At 41.7% G+C, this 25,759-nt stretch overlaps 1 long non-coding RNA gene across 5 annotated transcripts in view; it reads right to left on the bottom strand.

Moving 5' to 3' along the window:
* LOC126062730 (uncharacterized) overlaps window positions 1–25,759 on the bottom strand; it is a 232,726-nt gene that overhangs the window by 115,549 nt on the left and 91,418 nt on the right. Inside the window, exon 3 of one of the 5 annotated variants that reach the window (XR_007514133.1) lies at window positions 897–10,870. The exons of the other annotated variants lie outside the window; for them this stretch is intronic. This is a non-coding gene — a long non-coding RNA (uncharacterized LOC126062730). Of the gene's footprint in view, window positions 1–896; window positions 10,871–25,759 lie in introns of those variants that run through there. 5 annotated transcript variants of the gene reach the window in all.

Genomic DNA, 25,759 nt, shown 5'->3' with positions numbered 1-25,759 from the left:
TTTAACCCAGGTAATTCAATGACTCTAGTCCATTGTGCCTTAGCACTACAGAAGAGACTCAACAGTGTGTCAAAGAACAACCCCAAAGAGACAGAAGGATGCCATGATTTCCCCAGTAAGTACCTTCAACCGTGTGAACAACTGACAATCTCTATGTATTTTAAGCTATCTCAGAGAAAGAAGAGTGTTATTTCATTTTAAGAAGTTTGAACCACCTAAAATCAAAACCCAACAAAGACAACTGCAAACTAATTTCACAAATATAGATGCAAAAATACCAAATCTAGAAATATATTAAAATAACATACGCTGAACACATATGGTTTATAGTGAGATACATAGATGGTTGACAGTGAGAAGTAAATTCTGGACATAATTCATTATGTGACAAGTCAGGAAGGAACAATGGTTCTTCTCAACAGATGCCAAATTTAATCCCCATTTCAATTTTTAAAAACACTTAGAAAAATAAAAATACAGAAATACTTCTTTAATATGTTAGATGTCTTCTTTTTAACCAACAATCAGCATATTTACTGTTAAAATACTACAGCAGCAATTCCCTAGGTATGTTTCATAGAATATCAGTTTCAAAAGATAAAAATCCTTGCTCTTCCAAAAGGATTCTGTAACTCAGTAAATGCAGAAAATACTATATACTGTATCTCCATTTTCAATATTCAAATTATACTCTAATGAATTAAATCTAGCAGAAGAGCAAAAAAAAATTTCTGAAAAAGAAAACTCAAAAAGTACATCATAAATATTCGGTATTAAAATGCTATGGTAACAACAGCACCTAAAGAAACAGACACAAGAAAATGTTCCCAAAAAAGTAAATATAAAAATTTAGCATATGATAAATATGTCATTTCAAAGCAAAGAAGCAAGGTCAGAATAGTCAATAAATGATATTGGGACAACTAGAAAAATTATATATATATATCAGATCTCAAGCTCATACATTACAAAAACATAAATATCTGATAACTTAAAGAGTTATATGTCAAAATTGAAACCGTAAAAATTGTTTTAAAAAACACAGATGGACTTCAGGTTGAACATGGCTAGTTAGTCCACGTCTCTCCCCTTCTTTTCTGCAAATCATGCAAGTAACAAGAAGCATTACAAAAAAAATAATAATAAATAAACAGAAACTTCATTCTCAGTGAAACTTAGAGAGAAGGATAATCTGTTGCTGTTGTTGTCAGTTTCAACTCACAGCAACCCCACATGACCGAGTAAAACCTCTCCATAGGGCTTTCTCAGCCGTAATCTTCACGGGAGCAGATTATACCAGGTCTTTCTCCCACAGAGCTACTGGTGGGTTCAAAACACTAACTCTTTGGTTAAAAATGAGTGCTTAACCATTGCTCCACCAGGGCTTCTTAAATATAATCTATAGACTCTAAAATATATGTAAAGACTTACAAGTACAGCTGAAACTCGGCAGAAGCCACATGGGAGGAAGTACAGAGAAGAAGCACAGAGAGTGAAGAGAGGACATAGTGGCGTCAGAACTCAGAAAATGCCACCAAAGTATACCTCCTGAGGATGAAGGGCCTACGCTTTATTACAACAGGAGTAACCTTTGTTTTCAACAATGACGGTGAAAGGTGGGAGATGGGCACAGTCCATGGCAAAAGCCCTCCTTGATCTAGTTACATCGAAAGAAGCAGAGGGGAAAATCTACAAAAAGGATCACACAGACAGCCATATTTTCAGGAAGCTCTGTGTCTCTGTGGCAGCAGAAAAGAAAGAGTCCTTGAGTTCTGAAGGCTAAAAAGCTGTCTTAGCTCAGATACATTTCCCAGACAGGAACGACCTGCAAGGAAATGCAGTCATTATTGAAGATTAATAAAAAAAGGACTTAGAGGGAGAGCTGGAAAGAGGAGGAAAAAAGGTTTTCAGGTTGACTGCCAAACAAAACCCAAGTTTAAGCTGTACACAAGGGATACATTAAAAACAAGTAATTCATAAAGACTCAAAATAAAAGGTTTGACAAAACTCAAATGCAAACAAAAAAGAGCAGGGTTGTGATCTTAGTATCACTCAAGACAGGCTGCAAACCATAAAACATTTTTTTTAAAAAGACAAAAATGGACTCTGGATGAAATTGTGCAATGTCACAATAAAGATGTAACAACTCAGAATACCTGTGCACCCCCCCTGTACTTAACACATGAGGTGAACAAAAATTTAAATATCATAAGATTGAAGTTGTCAAGGATTTCATTTTACTTGGATCCACAATCAACAGCCATGGAAGCAGCACAGTCAAGAAATCAAAAGACGCATTGCACTGGGCAAATCTGCTGCAAAAGACCTCTTTAAAGTGTTGAAAAGCAAAGACGTCACCTTGAAGACTAAGAGGCAGCTGACCCAAGCCATGATATTTGCAATCGCATCATATGCATGTGAAATATGGATGATGAATAAGGAAGACCGAAGAAGAGCTGACGCCTCTGAATTGTGGTGTTGGCGAAGAATATTGACTATACCATGGACTGCCAGAAGAACAAATAAATCTGTCTTAGAAGTACAACCAGAATGCTCCTTAGAAGCAAGAATGGCGAGACTGTGTCTTACATACTTTGGACATGTTGTCAGGAGGGATCAGTCCCTGGAGAAGGACATCATGCTTGGCAAAGTACAGGGTCAGTGGAAAAGTGGAAGACCCTCAACGAGGTGGATTGACACAGTGGCTGCAACAATGAGCTCAACCATAACAATGACTGTGATGATGGCGCAGGACCGGGCAGTGTTTCGTTCTGTCGTGCATAGGGTCACTACGAGTCGGAACCGACTGGACGGCACCTAACAACAACCACAATGTATTATACATCATATCTACAATGAAGTGGATATGATGTATAATACACAAATACACACACATATTCACACACATGCATGCACACATTCGCACACATGCCCTGAAACATAATACCTTCACTTCCAGTGTCCAGGAAATTGTCATTAAAATTGGACATGGTCAGGCCTAAAAGAAACCTCCAGAAAGCAAAAAAAGGGCAGAAAACTTTCTAAGATCGCAATGCACTAAAACTATAAACTGAAAATGAAATCAAAATACAAAAAGGCCCTTCCACCCAGGAGCGGGGGGTGGGGGGGAGAAAGGAAAAAAAGCTTTTACAAAGCCTTCCCCAGGACTTACAAAGACTACTGATGGCTCTGCTCCCTGGGTTAAAGAGAATGGACAAACAAAACAATAATGAAATCATCAAATGTAAGAATCTATGGGGAAAAAAAACAAGCAAAGCTCAAAGAAAAACACATATATTCTACTGATTAAAAGAGAAGAAAAACAAAGAATGAATGGAAACAAACAAATTAAGCATACAACTCAAAAATGATGAGACCAACAAAATAAACTGAAGAGAAGCTAAATGAAGAATTCTTCAAGAAAAAGACAGAAACTAATAAGTTAGAAAACAGAACAACAGTAGAAAAAAAAAAAGCATGAATGCTGGATTTGCTCAGAGAAGATCTTCTTTTGGCTGAGGAACTTTTTATGGTAGTTCCCAGGTTTAAATACCTGTTGTTGTTGTTGTTGTTAGGTACCATCGAGTCGGTTCCGCCTCACAGCAACCCTATGCGCAACAGAACGAAACACTGCCCAGTCCTGCGCCATCCTTACAATCCTTATTACGCTTGAGCTCATTGTTGCAGCCACTGTGTCAATCCACCTCGTTGAGGGTCTTCCTCTTTTCCACTGACCCTGTACTCTGCCAAGCATGATGGCCTTCTCCAGGGACTGATCCCTCCTGACAACATGTCCAAAGTATGTAAGACGCAGTCTCGCCATCCTTGCCTCTAAGGAGCATTCTGGTTGTACTTCTTCCAAGACAGATTTGTTCCTTCTTTTGGCAGTCCGTGGTATATTCAATATTCTTCACCAATACCACAATTCAAAGGCATCAGTTCTTCTTGGGTCTTATTCATCATCTAGCTTTCACATGCATATGAGAAACACCATGGCTTGAGTCAGGCACACCTTAATCTTCAAGGTGTGTCTTTGCTTTTTAACACTTTAAAAAGGTCTTTTGGAGCAGATTTTCCCAATGCAATGAACGCATCTCTTGATTTCTTGACTGCTGCTTTCATGGACATTGATAATGGAATCAAGTTGAATGAAATCCTTGACAGCTTCAATATTTTCTCTGTTTATCATGATGTTGCTTATTGGTCTAGTTGTGAGGATTTTTACTTTCTTTATGTTGAGGTGTAATCCATACTGAAGGCTGTGTTCTTTGATCTTCATTAGTAAGTGCTTCAAGTCCTCCTCACTTTCATCAAGCAAGTTTGTGTCATCTGCATAACACAGGTTGTTAATGAGTTTTTCTCCAATCCTGATTCCTGTTCTTCTTCATATAGGCCAGCTTTTCAGGTTATTTGCTCAGCATACTGATTGAATAGGTATGGTGAAAGGGTACATTGATGCACACCTTTACTAACTTTAAGCCATGCAGTATTCCCTTGTTCCATTCCAATGACTGCTCTTGATGTATGTACAGCTTCCTCAGAAGCACAATTAAATGTTCTGGAATTCCCATTCTTCACAATGTTATCCATAATTTGTTATGACCCACACGATGGAATGTCTCCATAGTCAATAAAACAATGGTAAACATCTTTCTGGTATTGTCTGCTTTAAGCCAAGATCCATCTCACATCAGCTATGATACCTCTGATTCCACATTCTCTTCTGAATCTGGCTTAAATTTCTGGCAGTTCCCTGTCGATATACTGCTGCAGCCACTTTTAAATAATCTTCAGCAAAGTTTTACTGGTGTGTGACATTAATGATATTGTTTGATAGTTTCTGCATTCAGCTGGATCACCTTTCTTGGAAATAGGCATAAATTGGATCTCTTCCAGTGGGTTGGCCAGTTAGCTGTCTTCCAAATTTCTTGTCATAGATGAGTAAGCACTTCCAGTGCTACTTCCGTTTGTTGAATCATCTGAGTTGGTATTCTGTCAATTCATGGAAGCTTGTTTTTTGCCAGTGCCTTCAGTGCAGCTTGGTTCCTGATCATACGCTATGTCCTGAAATGGTAGAACATGAACCAATTCTTTTTGGTACAGTGACTCTGTGTATTCCTTGCATCTTCTTTGGATGCTCTCTGTGTCGATTAATATTTTCCCCATAGAATCCTTCACTATTGCAACGCAAGGCTTGAAATTTCCTTCAATTCTTTCAGCTTGAGAAACGCCAAGCGTGTTCTTCCCTTTTGGTTTTCTATCTCCAGGTCTTTGCACTTGTCATATAATACTTTGTCTTCTCGAGCCACCCTTTGAAATCTTCTGTCCAGCTCTTTTACTTCATCATTTCTTCCTTTCACTTTAGCTTCTCAACATTCAAAAGCAAGTTTCAGGGTCTCTTTGGACATCCATTTTCTTTCTTTCCTGTCTTTTTAATGACCTCTTGCTTTCTTCATGAATGATGTCCTTCATGTCATTCCACAACTTGCCTGGTCTTTGGTCATTAGTGTTCAATGCATCAAATCTATCCTTGAGATGGTCTCTAAATCCAGGTGGGATATACTCAAGGTCATACTTTGGCTCTCATAGACTTGTTCTAATTTTCTTCGGTTTCAACTTGTACTTGCATATGAGCAATTGATGGTCTGTTCCACAGTCAGCCCCTGGCCTTGTTCTGACTGATGATATTGAGCTCTTCCATTGTCTCTTTCCACAGATGTAGCTGATTTGATTCCTGTGTATTCCATCTGGCGAGGTCCATGTGTACAGTCACCATTTAAGTTGTTGAAAAAATGTCTTGTAATGAATAAGTTGTTGGTCTTGCAAAATTCTATTATGTGATCTCCAGCAACTTTTCTATCACTAAGGCCATATTTTCCAACTACGGTCCTTCTTCATTTCCAACTTTCACATTCCAATCACCAGTAATTATCAATGCATCCTGATTACATGTTTGATCAATTGGAGACTGCAGAAGTTGGTAAGAATCTCTAATTTCCTCATCTTTGGCCTTAGATGCTGATGTATAAATTTGAATAACAGTCATATTAACTGGTCTTCATTGTAGGCATGTGGATATTATCCTATCACTGACACTGTTGTACTTCAGAATAGATCTCGAAATGTTCTTTTTGATGATGAATGCAATGCCATTCCTCTTCAGGTTGTCATTCCCGGCATAGTAGGCCATATGATTATCCCATTCAAAATGGCCAATAATGGTCCATTTCAGCTCACTAATGCCTAGGATATCAATGTTTCTGTGTTCCATTTCATTTTTGACGATTTCCAGTTTTCCTAGATTCATACTTCCTACATTCTGCATTACAATTATTAATGGATATTTGCAGCTGTTCTTCTCATTTTGAGTCGTTCCACATCAGCAAACGAAGGTCCCGAAAGCTTGACTCCATCCACATCACTAAGATTGACTCTACTTTGAGGACGCAGCTCTTCCCCAGTCATCTTTTGAATGCCTTCCAACCTAAGGGGCTCATCTTCTGGGACTATATCAGACAGTGTTGTGCTGCTATAAATACGGTTTTCACTTGCTGTCATGGGTTGAATTGTGTCCCCCCAAAATATCTGTCAACTTAGCTTGGCCATGAATCCCAGTATTTTGTGATTGCCCACCACTTTATGTGATTTCCCCACGTGTTGTAAATCCTATCGCTATGATGTAATAAGATAGATTAGCGGCAGATATATTGATAAGGTCTACAACATTAGGTAGTGTCTTAAGCCAATCTCTTTTGAGATATAAAAGAGAGAAACAAGCAGAGACATGGGAACCTCATACCACCAAAAAAACAGCCCCAGGAGCAGAGTGTGTCCTTTGGACCTGAGGTTCCTGTGCTAAGATGCTCCCAGACCAAGGGAAGACTGATGACAAAGACCTTCCTCCAGAGCCGACAGAGAGAGAAAGGTTTCTCCTGGAGCTGAGGCCCTGAATTTGGACTTCTGGCCTACTAGACAGTGAGAGAACAAATTTCTCTTTGTTACAGCCATCTACTTGTGGTATTTCTGTTACAGCAGCACTAGATGACTAAGGCACTGGCTAATTCTTTTCAGAATTAGATCGCCAGGTCCTTCTTCCTAGTCTGTCTTAGTTTGGAAGCTCAGCTGAAAGCTGTCTGCCATGGGTGACCCTGCTGGTATCTGAATACCAGTGGAATAGCTTCTAGCATCACAGCAACGTGCAAGCCCCCACAGTATGACAAACTGACAGACGCATGGGGGTGCAGGCATATGAAGGCTGAAATTCTCAGGGCATGACCAAAGTGGGCCAGGGGAGACAAAGGAGAACTGAATTGCTTTACAAAAAAATTAAGTGAGAGCATTTTTGAGGTTTGTGGAGGTCTGAGATGGAGGGGCATGGGTCTGAAGAGGAGCAAAAGCAAGAATGAGAGAAGTGTCTCCAGAAACAGGGATAGGAACTTAGTGCGAGGATTAAGGCAGATTGAGGAGGAAAGCTCCTGGGCTTGCCCACTGACTCCTACCTTTTATATCCTCTTTATTGGTTTACTGCTTGTTGCACTTGGGATACATCCTCTAGTAACTCCATAACAGAAAACTAAGCTGTGTTCTCACAGGTCTGAAAATGTCTTTATATGGCCCTCAAACTTGATAGATATTTTGGATATAAAATTCTGGGGCGGTTTCAAGTGTGAAATGCTTTTTTCTTAGAATTGTGGAACCATATCCTGTTGAACAGTTAAAAACAAAGAAGCAGATCAATATGCACTAAAATGGACTGCTCTCCAAGGCCCAATGCTGAATGAAAAATACAAGGCTCAGTGTAATTTATAAGGTGTAAAACCTTTTATAGGAAAAGAATCTGGAAAGGTGTCCACCAGTGGTTACACTGGGGCAGAGGACACTGGAATTGTTAAGCCTAAAAGACCTCTTTAAAGTGTTGGAAAGCAAAGATGTAACCTTGAATTCTAAGGTGTGCCTGACCCAAGCCACAGTGTCTTCAACTGCCTCGTAGGCATGTGAAAGCTGGACGATGAACAAGGAAGACCAAAGAAGAACAGACTCCTTTGAATTGTGGTGTTGGCAAAGAATATTGAATACAGACTGCCAAAAGAACAAACAAATCTGTCTTGGAAGAAGTACAACCAGAATGCTCCTTAGAGGCAAGGATGACGAGACTATGTCTTACATACTTTGGGCATGTTATCAGGAGAGATCAGTCCCTGGAGGACCATCATGGTTGGTAGGGGGTCAACAAAGCAGAGGAAGACCCTCAACGAGATGGATTGACACAGTGGCTGCCACAATGGGCTCAAGCATAGCAAGGATTGTGAGGATGGCACAGGACTGGGCAGTGTTTTGTTCTGTTGTACATAGGGTCACTATTAGTCAAAAATGACTGGACAGCACCTAACAACAACAGTCAAGGTGGACACTAAACCTGTGTATTACATATATACACTGTGTATTACCTTCCCTGGAGAAGGACATCATGCTTGGTAAAGTAGAGGCTCAGTAAAGAAGAGGAAGACCCTTGACGAGATAGACTGACACAGTGGCTGCAACAACGGGCTCAAACATAGCAATGATTGTGAGGATGGCACAGGACCAGGCAGTGTTTTGTTCTGTTGAACATAGGATCTCTATGAGTCAGAAGTGACTGAACAGCACCTAACAACAACATAACCTATATTCTTTTCAATTTACCTTATAATAAAATGTCCTCCTACCAGATGCTCAGTGTTGTTGTTAGGTGCCATTGAGTTAATTTTCAACTCATAACAACCCACAGTTAAGCATTCAGCTGCTAACCGAAAGGTTGGAGGTTCGAATCCACCCAGCCACTCCACAGAAGAAAACCTGGCAATATGCTGCTGTAAATATTATGGCCTAGGAAGCTCTATGGGGCAGTTCTACTCTGTAACACATGGGATCATCATGAGATGCTCAGTAAGTATACAGTTCTATTTTCCTTTAGTTTAACACTTGCATCAAGTTTATATTTAATTTTTTAATACAACTGGAATTTATTTAGCTATATAGTATGACTTGTCCTACAATATTTTTTCCTATTAGTTTGCCAGTTGTTCCCACACCATTTACTGAATATCTCTTCCCTTAAAAAAAAAAAAAAAAAATTATAGCACCTCCTTGAGGCATATGTCAAGTTGAAAAATATTTAATATTGTTGCTGATGTTGTAAGTTGCCACCAAGTCAGCTTTGACTAATGGCGACTTTATGTATAACAAGAAAATGTTGCCCAGTCCTGCATCACCTTCATGATGATGGCTTAAGTCCATTGTTGCAGCTATTATATTTAGTATGTTGTTGTTAGGTGACGTTGAGTCCATTCCAACTCATAGCGACCCTACGTACAACAGAACGAAACACTGCCCAGTTCTGAACCATTCTCACAATCATTGTTACGCTTGAGCCTATTGAGCAGCCATCTCATCGAGGGTCTTCCTCTTTTTCTCTGACCCTCTACTTTACCAAGCATGATGTCCTTCTTCAGGCACTGATCCTTCCTGATAACATGTCCGAAGTATGTTAGACAAAGTGTCACCATCCTTGTTTCTAATGAGCATTCTGGCTATACTTCTTCCAAGACAGATTTGTTCATTCTTCTGGAAGTCCACGGTATATTCAATATTCTTCGCCAACACCATAATTTAAAGGCATCAGTTCTTCTTCAGTCTTCCTTATTCATCATCTTGCTTTCACATGCATATAAGATGACTGAAAACAGCATGGCTTGGGTCAGGAGCACCTTAGTCCTTAAAGTGACATCTTTGCTTTTTAACACTTTAAAGAGGTCTTTTGCAGCAGCTTTGCCCAATGCAATACATCTTTTGATTTCTTAACTGCTGCTTCTATGGGTGTTCACTGTTGATCCAAGTAAAATGAAATCCTTTAAAACTTCATTCCTTTCTCCATTTATCTTGATATTGCTTATTGGTCCAGTTGTGAGGATTTTTGTTTTCTTTATGATGAGGTGTAATCCATACTGAAGGCTGTGGTCTTTGGTCTTCATCAGTAAGTGCTTCAAGTCCTCTTCACTTTCAGCAAGCAAGGTTGTGTCATCTGCATAACGCAGGTTGTTAATGAGTCTTCCTCCAATCCTAATGCTGTGTTCTTCTTCATATAGTCCAGCTTCTCGGATTATTTGTTCAGCATGCAGATTGAGTAGGTATGGTGAAAGGATACAACACTGAAGTACACATTTCTTAACTTGAAACCACATAGTATCCCCTCATTCTGTTCAAATGACTAAGTACAGGTCCCTCGTGAGCACAATTAAGTGTTCTGGAATTCTCGTACTTCACAACGTTATCCATAACCTGTTATGATCCACACAGTCAAATGCCTTTGCATAGTTAATAAACATAGGTAAACATTTTTTTGGTATTCTCTGCTTTCAGCCAGGATCCATCTGACATCACTGATATCCACTGGTATCCCTTGTTCCATGTCCACTTCTGAATCTGGCTTAAGTTTCTGGCAGTTCCCTGTCACTGTACTGCTTCAACTGCTTTTGACTGATCTGCAGCAAAATTTTACTTGCATGTGATATTAATGATATTGTTCAATAATTTCTGCATTCTGTTGGATCAGCTTTCTTTGGAATTGGTACAAATATGGGTCTCTTCCAGTCAATTGGCCAGGTATCTGTCTTCCAAAATTTCTTGTCATAGATGAGTGAGCACTTCCAGTGCTGCATCCATTCGTTGAAACATCTCAATTGGTATTCCATCGACTCCTAGAGCCTTGTTTTTTGCCAATGCTTTCAGGGCAGCTTGGACCTCTTCCTTCAGTACCATTGGTTCTTGATCATATGGTATCTCCTGAAATGGTTGAATATCAACCGTCATACATGAAGAAATCAAGAGGTCACTAAAAAGACAGGAAAGAAAGAAAAGACAAAATGGATGTCAGAAGAGACTCTGAAACTTGCTCTTGAATATAGCATACCTAAAGCAAAAGGAAGAAATGGCGATGTAAAAGAGCTGAACAGAAGATCTCAAAGGGCAGCTCGAGAAGACAAAGTAAAGTGTTATAATGATATGTGCAAAGACCTGGAGTTAGAAAACCAAAAGGGAAGAACATGTTTGGCATTTCTCAAGCTGAAAGAACTGAAGAAAAAATTCAAGCCTAAAGTTGCTTATTGAAGGATTCTACCACAAAAATATTAAACAACACAGGAAACATCAAAAGAAGATGGAAGGAATATCCAGAGTCACCATATCAAAAATAATTGGTCAGCATTCAACAATTTGAGGAGCTAGCATACGATCAAGAATATTTAGTATAGGACCCATGTTTCCTAGTTCCCAACCTGGTGATCATTCTGCTACCTCACTGAGTAGTTTTCAAATTACTTCTGTTTTAGACATCATCTTTTTCCCAATTTTTAAAATATTTCACATTTCTAACACTCTTCTTGGATTTGATTAGAGTTAGATTTTTACTCTCTGGTTTTGGTTTACCTTTCCAGGATTTGGGCAAGGGTGGAAAAGAAAGCTTGGGCTCATTCATTTATTTACTTGGTGTCATGAATTGAGTTGTGTCCCCCCAAAATACATGCCAACTTGGCTAGGTCATGATTTCCAGTATTGTATGGTTGTTTTCCATTTTGTGATCTGATGCAATTATACCGTGTGTTGTAAATCCTAATATCTATGATGTTAATGAGGCAGGACGCAATCTACAGGATTAGGTTGTATCTTGAGTCAATCTCTTTTGAGACATAAAGAGAGAAGTGAGCAGAGAGGCGAGGGACCTCCTACCACCAAGAAAGAGCTGAGACCAGAGTGTGTCCTTTGGACCCAGGGTCCCTGTGCTGAGAAACTCCTAAACCCAGGGGAAGATTAATGACAAGGACCTTCCCCTAGAGCCAACAGAGAGAGAAAGCCTTCCCCTGGAGCTGGCACCTTGAATTCAGACTTCTAGCCTCCTAGACTGTGAGAGAATAAATCTGTGTTTGTTAAAGCCATCCACTTGTGGTATTTCTGTTACAGCAGCACTAGATAACTAAGACACTCGGCAAACATTTCATAGCACTCATTCTGTTCCAAGTACTGTTCTCAACACTGGGGATGGCAGGAGATGAAGGCTAGTGTTTCCTCTTTCTGTCTTATCTTGCCTTTCATTTCAAACTATGTAGCTTTTCACCAACTCTTTCCAGTTGAATTATTCACTCCGTGGCCATGATCCCATTGACTTTGGTTGGGGATTCCTGTCCTTTGGTTTGAGATGACCCATAGTAATGAGACTTGCTGACTTTCCACTGGCCACCGATTTTCCCAAGAAGCTACTCTTACCCAGGACTCACAAAGACTACAGCTAGCCCTGCTCCAGGGATGGGACTGTACTGTCTTTTATAGAAGCAGAGGTGGAGGGTGCTGGTGTCTGACTACTTACAAATATTTTCCTTGAGATTCAGATCCTCTTCCACCTCCACTAAAAATAAAAGGGATTGATCATGAGATGTATTGTGCACTTTGCAAAGAAGAAACATTTTTTGTAGCACAGACAACAGTCCAGGGAGCACTTGGAGGCCTTTCCAGTTAGTTCTGATTTATTACACAAACCCCAGGCCTCCGAGATCACGTGGTTTCATAGAACTCGCTGTGGCATTGTGGATCTATAAGCCAATGAACAGATACTACATCTAACCATGGTTCTCATCTCCTTATTAGTGGTAAGTGTAACGTGGACCACAATTTTCACTTAATGAGGCATGTCGATGCAATAATGACTGCAGTGAGTAAGAGGTATGCATCACTGTGGGTGAACTCTCGCCTGGATGAACTGAACTCAGTGGAAATTCTACAGAAAAGGCATTTTGTGTTTGGATCCAGTTTGAATATAAAAAGTAAAATAAGTTGTATATAACCCAAAAGAACTGAACGCAGAAATGCAAACAAATCTGTACATCAATGCTCATTGCAGCACTATTCACAATACCAAAAAGTGGAAACAACCTAAATGTTTATCGGCAGATGAATGGATAAACACAATGTGGCATATTCATACGACAGAATATTACTCAGCTAAAAAGAGAAATGAAGTCCTGACTCACGCCACAACACGGATGAACCTTGAAAACATTATGCTGAGTGAAATAAGTCAGTCACAAAAGGACAAATACTCTATGACCCCACTAATATGAAACAGGTAAATACACGGACAGCAAAGTTTATTGGTGGCGACTAGGGCCAGGAGGGAGGAGGAAAAGGGGAGTCTGCTTGGGGGCACTGAGTTTCTGTTAATGGGGTGGAATAATTTGGAAAAGGATAGTGGAGATAGTTGCACAAGATGATGAATGCAATCGAAGTCACTGAATTGTGCATGTAAAAATTGTTTAACTGGCAAATGTTTTCCTACATTTATTTCTACCACCATAACAACAAAAAGTTGTATGTAGTCATCACACTTCTTAAGACTAACTGCTTATGATTTCTTTTATTCCTGCAACTGTGTGCACTGACGCCATACTGACAAACAATGTTCGATATGAAGGCTCAGATTTTCTTAACAAAGATAATGACGTTGAACTTGAAACAGGCCTCCAGTAAGAGAATTTTCCGAGAGGGTGCCATGGCACAGTGACATCTGGCCAACGGGTTAGAGGTGGCTGTAGGATTTGACCCCCTCAGCCTTTGTCTTAGTTACCTACTGCTGCTGTAACAGTATTAAAATACCACAAATGGGTGGCTTTAACAAACAGAAATTTGTTTTCTCACAGTTTAAGAGGATAGAAGTTCAAATTCAGGGCAAAGGCTCTAGAGGAAGGCTCTCTCTCTCTTCCTCTCTCTCTCTCCCTCTCTCTCTCTCTCTCTCTCTGTTGGCTCTGGGGGAAGGTCCTTGGCTCCTTTTCAACTTCCGTTCATTGGCTTTTTGGTGATCTTCATGTGGAGTGGCATCTAACTTCCCCCATTTCTGCTTGCTTAATTGTCTCTCTTATATCTCAAAAGAAATCGACTTATATCTTACATATATGTTCAATTGCAACACTCCTCATGGCCTCAGAGTGGCTAATGGGTGAAGGAATTTGTCCTCAAAGGGAGAACTGGAAAGGGAATGGGAGGGAAAACATGAGCCAGATCATTTTTCCAAACAGAGGACATCAACCTCACATTTAACAGAAAGAAAATAGTGACACCTAGTCTTTGTCAAATATTTCCTGCAACATGAGTAGAGTGAGCAGCTTCACAGCACCCAGAGAACGCTGAGCCTGCATGGTCATGGGACCACCATTCCTTATTCCTTGGAGTTTCTCACATTGCCTTACGCTTACCGACATGCCATTTGAAGCTGGGAGCAATATTGGGTGACCTGCTATTCTGAGTTGGAAAACAAAGGCACAGAAAGTCCAGAGTGAGATGCTGAAGCAACAGATGGACAACTAGAATTTGGGACCCCAAGTGACAAGGTTCTTGGCCCCATTTGCCTTTCACCAATATTACAGATTGAATTGTATCCCCCAAAATATGTGTGGGAATCCTAACTCCTATCCCTCTGGTCATAATCCTGTTTGGAAATAGAGTTTTCTTTGTTATACCAACTAGATCATACCTGAGGAGTAGGCTGGGTTCTAAATCTAATCCCTTCTGAGTTATAAACAGGGCACATTAGACCAGAGACGAGCACACACTGGGAAAGGCAGATGTCATATAAGGATCAGCTACAAACCAAGGAACCAAGAAATGCCCAGCACTACCCTCAAGGAAGAAATCAACATGTCCAAGACCTGATTTGGATTTCTGGCCATGTGAAACATAAAAAAATAAACTTCTGTTCTTGGAGCTACCACGTGTGGTATTTCTGTCACAGCATTACCAGGAGACTGATACCTAGCAGGACATTCTCAGTATTCTCAAGGCTGGCAGGGCCTCGTCACAGCTCAGAACCTGGGAAAATAAGCTTTCCAGATGGATTTCTCTTTTACCCTACCTGCAGGCTTCCCCCTCATCTGATCCACTGAAGACTGCTAATAGAAAATTCTTAAATAACTCTCCAACACACAAGACACCTACAATGACTTCCGAGTCCTCCACCAGGGGTAACCTGTCCTGGCCCCTCAGAGCCAACATCCTTCCCTCTACTGCTGACATTCCCCCTCAGTCTATCAGTCGGTGGAAATGTCCCACTCACTCCTACACCCCAGGCCTTTACTCTACCCCTCCTAGCTCCCTGCCCACCCAAACCCCCTCATCCCCAAAGGCAGGGAACACCCACAGCACCTGACACCTGCTAAGAACTTCGTTTAATACTCTAGTCATACGATCTTCTCCTACGACTGAGAAGTCACTTGAGTTTCAGCTTCTGCCAGTGGAGCTTTCAGACTAAGAAAGACCAAATAACTCACGGCCTCTGACACAAGCTCAGCAGCTCCAACCCCCAAACCAGCCTGTTTTCCACAACACCACCCACCTGGTGAGTGCAAAACGGGCCCAGCCAAGGGACCCCGGGAGCCACCCAAGAAGGAAAATATGTTTCTTCTCTTTGAAAATGCCCCCAAGTGTTATGTTGCTGTTAGGCGCCCTCGAGTCAGTTAAGACTCATAGTGACCCTAAGTACAACAGAATGAAATCCCCGGTCATGCACTGTTTTAGTCATCTAGTACTGCTGTAACAGGAGTACCACAAGTGGATGGCTTTGACAAACAAATTTATTCTCTCACAGTCTAGGAGGCTAGGAGTCCAAATTCAGGGCACCATCTCAAGGGGAAGGCTTTCTTTCTCTGTCAGTTCTGGGGAAAGGTCCTTGTCATCAATCTTCCCCTGGTCTAGGAGCTTCTCAGCACAGGGACCTCCAAGCCAAAGGACACACTCAGCTCCCACACTTCTTTCTTGGTGGTATGAGGTCCTCCATCTCTCTGCTCACTTCTCTCTCCTTTTCTCTCTTGTAAGATAAAAGGTGATGCAGACCACAACCCGGGGAAACAACCCTTACACAGGATCAGGGCTGTGACCTGATTAAGAGTGTTACATCCACACCAATCCTCTTTAACAAAACCTAATCTTGCCTCATTAACCACAGGCAGAGATTAGGATTTACAACACATAGGAAAATCACATCAGACCACAAAATGGAGGACAACCACACAGTACTGGGAATCGTGGCCTAGCCAAGTTGATACACATTTTGGGGGCACACAATTCAATCCATAACATTTAATCTATCCACAATCATTGCTGTTGTAGACCATTGTTGTAGACATTGTGTCAGTCCATCTCATTGAGGGTCTTCTTTTTTTGCTGACCCTCTACTTTACCAACCATGATATCCTTCTCCAGAACTGGTCCTTCCTGATAACATGTCCAAAGTACGTGAGACAAAGTCTCACCATCCTCCCTTCTAAGGATCATTATGGTTGTACTTCTTCCAAGACAGATCTGTTCATTCTTCTGGCAGTCCGTGCTATACTCAATATTCTTCACCAACACCACAATTCTTCGGTCTTCCTTATTCATTGTCCAGTTTTCATATTCCTATGAAGCAATTGAAAATACCATGGCTTGGATCAGGAGCACCTTAGTCCTCAAAGTGACATCACTGTTTTTTAGAACTTTAAAGAGGTCTTTAGGAAACCCTGGTGGCATAGTGGTTAAGTGCTACAGCTGCTAACCAAAAGGTTGGCGGTTAGGATCCACTGACGCTTCTTGGAAACTCTATGGGGCAGTTCTACTCTGTCCTATAGGGTTGTTATGAGTCAGAATTGACTGGAAGGCAATGGGGACAGTTTCTGTAGTAGATTTGCACAGTGCGATACATCATTTGATTTCTTGATTGCTGCTTCCATGGGCATTGATTGTTGATCCAAGTAGAATGGAATCATTGACAACTTCAATTTGTTCTTTGTTTATCATGATTTTTATTGTTCCACCCCTACAGTTACCCCAGTTTTAAGAGGAAAGCTGGGGGGAAGGGGTAGAAAAAAGAATTGGAATTAAGAGGCAGGGAAGGCCAAATCCAATTTCTGTAGCTTCATTGTCTTTGCAGATAAAAGCCTTCCAAGAAGGCCCCCTGAAGCCAGGTGCCAACTCAGCCCTATCATCACTCGCTCATTTTGCTGCTCAAGAATGGGGCGCTGCCTCCAGCCCTTGACTCCTCCTGCTCCTACAGGAATCCCTCGGCCCTGCCTCCTTCACCTCAATGCTCCCTTTGCAGGGACAAATATTAAATCAGATTTTTGCCTGGTTCATTACATTCTGATGATTCCGAGCTATAGGGATTTTCAATTTGAAAGAAAATATTTGACACAGCAAAGTCCACAGGAATCTCTATGGCATGAGCCACATTCGAGGACATTTAGAGTGTCCTCAGGCAGTGGAGTGTGGTGCTATAGACAGACACACCACTTGAACCCACCCATTGACTTGCTACTTGGCTCATAGGGAAATGTCATGTGGAGGAACATTGATCAGAATTCCAGTATAAAATGAGAAACTCACAAGGAAAGAAGCCTTTCAAGAATCTGCACTGATTCCCATGGATGTGCCTGGCTGGTTTTAATATAAAGTTTATGAGGGACCTGAGCAGTGAAGTCAGTGCGTGACTTCACCAACCAACTCGGGCCAGGGGCTCTGATGACTCAGCTAAGCTCTTCTTCTTCATTTACTTCTCTTCTTCCAGTCCTTTGATGATTCTGAAGAGGGAGCTCCCTCTTTCAGATCATGCCCATGAGCAATGTCCTGTTTTGTCTGCATGTGCATCTCGTCCCATCTACAATCACCTTTGTGCCTGGTGCTCTCCTGAGGCTGACTCCCTCACAGGCTGATGCTCTCCTGAGTCAGACGCCTGTACTGGATGACATTCTCCTGAGTCTGGTTCCTGCACTGAGTGAAGCTCTCCTGAGCCAGGTCACTGCACCGGGTGATGTCCTCCTGAGTCTGGTCCCTGAACTGAGTGATATTCTCCTGAGTATGGTCCCTGCACTGGGTGATGGTCTCCTGAGTCTGGTCTCTGCACTGGGTGACACTTCCCTAAGTCTGACCCCTGCCCTGGGTGGTTTCTCATGAACCTGGTCCCTACACTGTGTGATGGTCTCCTGAGTTTTTGCCCCCTCACTGGGTGGTGTTTTTTTGAGCCTGATTCCCTGGACTGTGTTCTTCCTTAGAGAGGAGACATGCTTTGTCCTCACACAGTAGACAGACTCCAAGCTTGAACTTTCTGTTCCTCCCACAGTACATATGTCTACCTCACAGTTACTGGGCTTACAGAATGCCTCAACCAGTACCAGAATATCCTACATAATGTCATCCCCAGCGGACAACGAATAAGGAAGACCAAAGACGGATTGATGCCTTTGAATTGTGGTGTTGGAGAAGAATATTGAATATACCATGGACTGCCAAAAGAACAAACAAATCCGTCTTGGAAGAAGTGCACCCAGAATGCTCCTTAGAAGCGATGATGGTGAGACTGCGTCTTACATACTTTGGACATGTTTTCAGGAGGGATCAGTCCCTGGAGAAGGACATCATGCTTGGCAGAGTACAGGGTCAGTGGAAAAGAGGAAGACCCTCAACGAGGTGGATTGACACAATGGCTGCAACAATGAGCTCAAGCATAACAACGATTGTAAGGATGGCTCAGGACCAGGCAGTGTTTCGTTCTGTTGTGCATAAGGTCACTATGAGTCGGAACCAGCTTGACAGCACCTAACAACAACAACAACAATCATCTCCAGCTAGGAGACACTTCATAGTTAAGGCACTGCAGCAACGGGTTCTTGCCTACGGAAATCCCTGGGCTTACCACATGCCTTTACACAGAAGAAGTTGGCTTGATAGAATGGTGGAATGGTCTTCTGAAACCCCAGTTACAGGGCCGGCTGGGAGGTGACAACCTACAACATTACAGGGTGCAATGTAAGGCTTCAAGTTTAAAGCTTAATATATTGTTGCTGCTGTTGTTGTTGGTTGCCATTGAGTCAGTTCAGACTCATGGTGACTGTCTTAGGCTGGGTTCTCTAGAGAAGCAAAACCAGTAGTGTATAAATATTTATATAAAGGAAATGGCTCACTCGGTTGTAGAGGCTGGAATGTCCCAAATCCGTGGGTCAGACTGGAGGCTTTTGATGATTCACGTAGCCACAGGGGCTGGTGAATCCCAGATCAGCAGGTCAGGGAGCAGAGCTCTTGCCCACAGTCTGCAAAGACCAACAAATCCCAAGATGATCAGGCAAGACCACAGGTAAGCTGCTAGCTCAAGCTCCAAGAACCAGAGGTCAGATGAACAGAAGCCAACTGTAGGATCCAGAGCAAGCAAAAGCCCATGAGCTTTGCCAAAACATTCATTTATAATCGATGCAGGTCATATGCCCAAGTAAACTTCCTATCCGTTGACTGGCTACTCATAGCAGATCCCATCACAGAGGTGATCACATAATCTCAAATTTCATCATGGAAATGATCACATCATCATATGACTTCCAAACTACATCATAACTGCCCAACCACTGAGAATTATGGCCCATCCAAGTTGACACACAATCATAATAATCACAGTAACCTTATGTATAACAGAAGGAAATTTTGCCCATTCCTGCACCATCCTCACAATTGTTGGTATGTATACGCCCATCATTGCAACTATTGTGTCAATCCATCTCACTGAGGTTTTCTCTCATTTTTGTTGACCCTCTACTTTACCAACCATAATGCGTTTTTCTAGTGATTGGTCTTTCCTGATGACATGCCCAAAGTAAGCAAAACAAAGTCTCGCCATCCACACTTCTAAAGAACATTCTGGTTGTACTTCCTCCAAAACTGATTTGTTCATTCTTCTGGTAGTCCACAGGAAATTCAATCAATGGTCAGTATATAGTGCCATCTTCCCATGGCCAGCAGCACAGGCTGGGGGAGTCACAACATTCATGGAAGCAGGAGTCAAGAAATCAACCGAGTTCTGCATCCCACTTTGGAGACTGGCATCTGGGGTCTTAAACACTAGCAAGTGGCCATCTAAGATGCATCAATTGCTCTCAACCCACCTGGACCAAAGGAGAATGAAGAACACCAAAGACAGAAGGTAATTATGAGCCCAAGAGATACAAAGGGCCACATAAACCAGAGACTACATCAGCCTGAGACCAGGGGAACTAGAGGGTACCTGGTTACAACCGATGACTGCCCTGACAGGGAACACAACAGAGAGCCCTTAAGGGAGGAGAATAGCAGTAGGATGCAGATCTCAAACTCTCGTAGAAAGAGCAGACTTAATGGTCTGACTGAGACTAGAAGGACCCCGGAGGTCATGGTTCCAGACCTTCTGTTAGTCCAAGACAGGAACCATTCTCAAAGCCAACTCTTCAGACAGGGATTGGATTGGACTGGACTATAAGATAGAAAATGATACTGGTAAGGAGTGAGCTTCCTGGATCAAGTAGACACATGAGACTATGTGGGTAGCTCCTGTCTGGAAGAGAGATGAGAAGGCAGAGGGGGACAGAAGCTGGCTGAATGGACATGGAAATAGAGGGTGGAGAGAAGGAGTATGCTGTCTCATTAGGGGAGAGCAGCTGGGAGTATATAGCAAGGTATATATAAATTATTGTATGAGAGGTTGACTTGATTTGTAAACTTTCACTTAAAGCACAATAAAAATGAAAAAAATTCAACATAACTTAAAAAAAATCAACTGATGCATTGCATGGGACAAATCCACTGCAAAAGATATCTTTAAAGTGTTAAAAAGCAAAGACGTCACCTCGAAGACTAAGATGCACCTGACCCAAGCCACAGTGTTTTCAACCACCTCAAATGCAAGTAAAAGCTAGACAGTGACTAGGAAGACCAAAGAAGAATTGATGCCTTTGAATTATGTTGTTGGCAAAGAACATCGAATATACCATGGACTGCCAAAAGAAGCAACAAATCTGTCTTGGAAGAAGTACAGCCAGAACGCTCCTTAGAAGCAAGGATGGCAAGACTTCGTCTTACATATTTTGGACATGTTATCAGGAAGGACCATTCCTGGAGGAGGATATCATTCTTAGTAAAGTAGAGGGTCAGCAAAAAAGAGGAAGACCCTCAACGAGATCGATTGAAACAGTGGCTGCAACAATGAGCTCAAGCATAGCAACGATTGTGAGGATGGCGCAGGACCGGGCAGTGTTTTGTTCTGTTGCACACAGGGTTGCTTTGAGTCTGAAACCAACTCTATGGCATCTAACAACAGGATGCCATACCTCTGCCCCATACAGTTTCCAAGGAGGACCTGGCAGATTCGCACTGCTGACCCTTCAGTTAGCAGCCATAGCACTTAACCACTACACCACCAGGGTTTCCGTATATATATATATATATATATATATATATAGCATATGATCAAGAATGGATGGTACTGAAGGAAGAAGCCCAAGCTGCTCTGAAGGCATTGGTGAAAAACAAGGCTCCAGGAATTGATGGAATATCAATTGAGATGTTTCAACAAACAGATGCAGCACTGGAGGTGCTCACTTGTCTATGCCAAGAAATATGGAAGACAGCTTCCTGGCCAACTGACCTGAAGAGATCAATATTTATGCCTATTCCCAAGAAAGGTGATCCAACCGAATGTGGAAATTATAGAACAGTATCATTAATATCACACGCAAGCAAAATTTTACTGAAGATCATTCAAAAACAGCTGCAGCAGTATATCGACAGGGAGCTGCCAGAAATTCAGGCCAGTTTCAGAAGACGACGTGGAACCAGGGATATCATTGCTCATGTCAGATGGATCCTTGCTGAAAGCAGAGAATACCAGAAGGATGTTTACCTGTGTTTTATTGACCATGCAAAGGCATTCAACTGTGTGGATCGTAACAAATTATGGATAATATTGTGAAGAATGGGAATTCCAGAACACTTAATTGTGCTCATGAGGAGCCTTTACATAGATCAAGAGGCAGTTGTTCAGACAGAAAAAGGGGATACTGATTGGTTTAAAGTCAGGAAAGGTGTGCGTCAGGGTTTTATTCTTTCACCATACCTATTCAATCTGTATACTGAACAAATAATACAAGAAGCTGGACTTTATGAAGAAGAACGGGGCAACAGGATTGGAGGAAGGCTCATTAAAAACCTGCGTTGTGCAGATGACACAATCCTGCTTGCTGAAAGTGAAGAGGACCTGAAGAACTTACTAATGAAGATCAAAGACCACAGCCTTCAGTATGGATTGTACCTCAACATAAAGAAAACAAAAATCCTCACAACTGGACCAATAAGCAACATCATGATAAACAGAGAAAAGATTGAAGTTGTCAAGGATTTCATTTTACTTAGATCCACAATCAACAGCCATGGAAGCAGCAGGCAAGAAATCAAAAGACGTATGTTGTTGTTGTTGTTAGGTGCCATCGAGTCGGTTCCAACTCATAGCAACCCTATGCACAACAGAACAAAACACAGCCCGGTCCTGCGCCATCCTTACAATCGTTGCTTGAGCTCATTGTTGCAGCCACTGTGTCAATCCACCTCGTTGAGGGCCTTCCTCTTTTCCACTGACCCTGTACTCTGCCAAGCATGATGGCCTTCTCCAGGGACTGATCCCTCCTGACAACATGTCCAAAGTATGTAAGACGCAGTCTCACCATCATCGCTTCTAAGGAGCATTCTGGCCACACTTCTTCCAAGACAGATTTGTTCGTTCTTTTGGCAGTCCATGGTATATTCAATATTCTTCACCAACACCACAATTCAAAGGCATCAACTCTTCTTCGGTCTTTCTTATTCATTGTCCAGCTTTCACATGCATATGATGTGATTGAAAATACCATGGCTTGGGTCTGGTGCACCTTAGTCTTCAGGGTGACATCTTTGCTCTTCAACACTTTGAAGAGGTCCTTTGCAGCAGATTTGCCCACTGCAATGCATCTTTTGATGTCTTGACTGCTGCTTCCATGGCTGTTGATTGTGGATCCAAGTAAAATGAAATCCTTGACAACTTCAATCTTTTCTCTCCTTATCATGATGTTGCTTATTGGTCCAGTTGTGAGAATTTTTGTTTTCTTTATGTTGAGGTACAATCCATACTGAAGGCTGTGGTCTTTGATCTTCATTAGTAAGTGCTTCAAGTCCTCTTCACGTTCAGCAAGCAAGGTTGTGTCATCTGCATAATGCAGGTTGTTAATAAGTCTTCCTCCAATCCTGATGCCCTGTTCTTCTTCATATAGTCCAGCTTCTCAGATGATTTGTTCAGCATACAGACTGAATAGGTATGGTGAAAGAATACAACCCTGACACACACCTTTCCTGACTTTAAACCAATCAGTACCCCCTTGTTCTGTCTGAACAACTGCCTCTTGATCTATGTAAAGGTTCCTCATGAGCACAATTTAAGTGTTCTGGAATTCCCATTCTTCGCAGTGTCATCCACAGTTTGTTAAGATCCACAGTCGAATGCCTTTGCATAGTCAATAAAACACAGGTAAACATCCTTTTTTTTTTTTAAACATCCTTCTGGTATTCTCTGCTTTCAGCCAGGATCCATCTGACATCAGCAATGATATCCCTGGTTCCACATCCTCTTCTGAAACTGGCCTGAATTTCTGGCAGTTCCCTGTCGATATACTGCTGCAGCTGTTTTTGAATGATCTTCAGCAACATTTTGCTTGCATGTGATATTAATGATATTGTTCTATAATTTCCATATTCGGTTGGATCACCTTTCTTGGGAATAGGCATAAATATAGATCTCTTCAGGTCAGTTGGCCAGGAAGCTGTCTTCCATATTTCTTGGCATAGACAAGTGAGCACCTCCAGCGCTGCATCTGTTTGTTGAAACATCTCAATTAATATTCCATCAATTCCTGGAGCCTTGTTTTTCGCCAATGCCTTCAGAGCAGCTTGAACTTCTTCCTTCAATACCATCAGTTGCTGATCATATGCCACCTCTTGAAATGGTTGAATATTGACTAGTTCTTTTTGGTATAGTGACTCTGCATTCCTTCCATCTTCTTTTGATGCTTCCTGCGTTGTTTAATATTTTCCCCATGGAATCCTTCACTATTGCAACTCGAGGCTTGGATTTTTTCTTCAGTTCTTTCAGCTTGTGAAATGCTGAGCGTGTTCTTCCCTTTTGGTTTTCCATCTCCAGCTCTTTGCACATGTCATTATAATACTTTGTCTTTTCAAGAGGCCCTTCGAAATCTTCTGTTCGGTTCTTTTACTTCATCAATTCTTCCTTTTGCTTTAGCTGCTCAACGCTCAAGAACAAGTTTCAGAGTCTCCTCTGACATACACCTTGGTCTTTTCTTTCTTTCCTGTCTTTTCAGTGACCCCTTGCTTTCTTCATGGATGATGTCCTTGATGTCATTCCACAAGTCATCTGGTCTTTGGTCAGTAGTGTTCAATGCGTCAAACCTATTCTTGAGATGGTCTCTAAATTCAGGTAGGATATACTCAAGTTCATATTTTGGCTCTCATGGACTTGCTCTGATTTTCTTCAGTTTCAGCTTGAACTTGCATATGAGCAATTGATGGTCTATTCCACAGTCGGCCCCTGGCCTTGTTCTGACTGATGAGATTGAGCTTTTCCATCACCTCTTTCCACAGATGTAGTGTTTGATTTCTGTGTGTTCCATGTGGCGAGGTCCATGTGTATAAAAAAAAAAAAAATGTGTATAGTCACTGTTTGTGTTGGTGAAAGAAGGTATTTGCAATGAAGATGTCGTTGGTCTTGCAAAATTCTATCATTCGATCTCTGGCATTGTTTCTATCACCAAGGCCGTATTTTCCAACTACTGATGCTTCTTCTTTGTTTCCAACTTTCGCATTCCAATTGCCAGTAATTATCAATGCATCTTGATTGCATGTTCGATCAATTTCAGGCTGTAGCAGCTGATAAAAATCTTCTATTTCTTCATCTTTGGCCCTAGTGGTTGGTGCATAAATTTGAATAATAGTCGTATTACCTGGTCTTCCTTGTACGCATGTGGATATTATCCTGTCACAGACAGCGTTGTACTTCAGGATAGATCTTGAAATGTTCTTTTTGATGATGAATGCAACACCATTCCTCTTCGAGTTGTCATTCCCAGCATAGTAGACTATATGATTGTCCAATTCAAAATGGCCAATACCAGTTCATTTCAGCTCACTGATGCCTAGGATATCAATGTTTATGAGTTCCATTTTATTTTTGATGATTTCCAATTTTCCTAGATTCATACTTCTTACATTCCAGATTCCGATTATTAATGGATGTTTGAAGCTGTTTCTTCTCATTTTGAGTCGTGCCACATCAGCAAATGAAGGTCCCGAAAGCTTTACTCCACCCATGTCATTAAGGTCGACTCTATTTTGAGGAAGCAGCTCTTCCCCAGTCATCTTTTGAGTGCCTTCCAACCTGGGGGGCTCATCTTCCAGCACTATATCAGACAGTGTTCTGTTGCTATTCATAAGGTTTTCACTGGCTAATTCTTTTCAGAAGCAGACTGCCAGGTCCTTCTTCCTAGTCTTAGTCTAGATGCTCAGCTGAAGCCTGTCCTCCACAGGTGACCCTACTGGTATCTGAATACCAGTGGCATAGCTTCCAGCATCACAGCAACACACAAGATGCATTGCATTGGGTAAATCTGCTGCAAAGGACCTCTTTAAAGTGTTGAAGAGCAAGGATGTCACCTTGAAGACTTGGGTGAGCCTGATCCAAGCCATGGTATTTTCAATGACATCATATGCATGTGAAAGCTGGACAATGAATAAGGAAGACTGAAGAAGAATTGATGCCTTTGAATTGTGGTGTTGGCGAAGAATATTGAATATACCATGGACTGCCAGAAGAATG

The sequence above is a fragment of the Elephas maximus genome, chromosome 2, assembly GCF_024166365.1.
Source record: "Elephas maximus indicus isolate mEleMax1 chromosome 2, mEleMax1 primary haplotype, whole genome shotgun sequence".
NCBI classification, from domain to species: Eukaryota; Metazoa; Chordata; class Mammalia; order Proboscidea; family Elephantidae; genus Elephas; species Elephas maximus.
The sequence above is the reverse complement of the archived record's forward strand: the minus strand, read 5'-3'. Positions and strand labels throughout refer to the sequence as shown.